This window comes from Tachypleus tridentatus, chromosome 5 (assembly GCF_004210375.1).
Source record: "Tachypleus tridentatus isolate NWPU-2018 chromosome 5, ASM421037v1, whole genome shotgun sequence".
In the NCBI taxonomy this organism is placed as follows: Eukaryota; Metazoa; Arthropoda; class Merostomata; order Xiphosura; family Limulidae; genus Tachypleus; species Tachypleus tridentatus.
This window is the reverse complement of record NC_134829.1, coordinates 5801665-5803663: the sequence shown is the minus strand read 5'-3', so window position 1 is coordinate 5803663 and position 1999 is coordinate 5801665.

Here is a 1999-nt window from a genome sequence, read left to right as displayed (position 1 = left end):
GGCTCAACGCTAAACAATAACTTAAGATTTTGCACTATCTTAAAGGCAATTCATAATCCAACTCCAGTATGATAAAAGATTTAGTAGTTAATATTTTTGAAATTGATGTGTGCTCAAATGCATAACATAGAAATAGTAAAATACACTTTGTGTCAAATGTTTTTATTAGTTATAACTGAAACATTACAACTAATAATTATTGGCAAAATATCTGCTTTTTGTCGCATACTGCTCTACCCTTTTATCTCTTAACAGTTACTTCAAACATTTTAACTCCAGGGAAGTTTCCTTATTTAAACATATTGGTTAATGACCTTACTGAGATAATTATAATTAACAGCTGGTCATACATAGGGTTTTGTTAGAAAGCATATTTAAGAAAACCTGGAGAGAGACTGGACTATCACATTCCACAATATTGTAAACATCCAGTGCTCAATAAAACAACTTGAGAGAGAGAGATACTGGACTATCACATTCCACAATATTGTAAACATCCAGTGTTCAATAAAAACAACTTGGAGAGAGAGATACTGGACTATCACACTCCACAATATTGTAAACATCCAGTGTTCAATAAAAACAACTTGGAGAGAGAGATACTGGACTATCACATTCCACAATATTGTAAACATCCAATGTTGAATAAGGCTGAAAGTGTTAGATATATTACATGATATATTTAGATATTTTTAATCACAGAATAATGCAATGGTGTATTTTATGTAAGAAACGATGAAATTCAACAGATGTGAGAATGCATTTTGCTATTGGTAAAGAAAAACTTGGGTAAAAAGATGCTACTATTAATAATTCATTATGAAGTTTTATAAGTATCAAATACTAAACTTACTGATAGACTAAATAATGTTATTAAAATTTCAAATTCAGCGGTATTTAATAAAATAAATTGTAGCATAGGAAATGTTTCAACTTGAGTTATGAAACAGTTTACTGTTCGTTAGAAGGATAAAAAATATTCTATTTTACCATACAATAGTTGGCGTTTGTTTGCGTAACAATAGATGGCGCTCTTAAAGCTGTTATTGATTTTAATGTAAAGTTGCACATAAGCTCAATTAACCTTAATGTCGCACGTCGTTATGAAGAAGTAACAATTTATTTATCATCAGTATATTGTTACTGTTTTGTTTTGTTTTTATTTCGTGCAAAGCAACACGAGGGCTATCTGCGCTAGCCGTCCATGATTTAGCAGTGGAAGACTAAGTCATCACTACCAACTCTTGGGCTACTCTTTTACTAATGAATAGTGGGATTGACCGTAACTTAACGTCCCCACATTTGGTGTGACGGGGACTCGAACCTCTTACTTTCGGATTACGAGTCGAGTGCCTTAACCTCCTGGTTAACAAAAGTATTGTTGTTTATTTGTATAATTTACGCAGTTCTTTTTCCAGACTCCAGGTGACATTTCTTTTTATCGTGCGTTTGTTTGCAATGGGCTGTGTTCTGCCCACCATGAGTATTTGGATATTCAGACTGTTTATACCAATAACTTCTTTCTATCCAATGTGCTATAAATCAGGTGGTATAATCTTTATTGTGTGTTCCAACTTCCCAGGTTTCCAACGTTAAAAATCAGGTTTCGATACCGTAGTTGGTAGAGTAATGGTGACTTAGTTTTCGTTTAAGAAAATAAAATTTTTGTTTAGTAAATTTCCACAAAAATCAACGTGATGTAGCCCTTACAGTGCATAATTAGTCTCGTGATTCATAGCATGCGCACGTTTTATTGGTGTCTCGACAGTAGAAATTACAACGTTAAGCGTCCATTTTGTAATGTTATTTTAGTGTCTATTAAAAAGTACAGGTAATTTAGGGAATAATTGAATAAAAATTACAAGCAACAATATGAAATTATAAAAAAATGTATAAATATCGATAAGGAAAGTGTATTAATATGAAGCAAAAACCCCTTCTGTCCAGTTGACTAGGGCGCTAGACTTGTAATCCCTGTAACAACAAATATTCTCGCCCT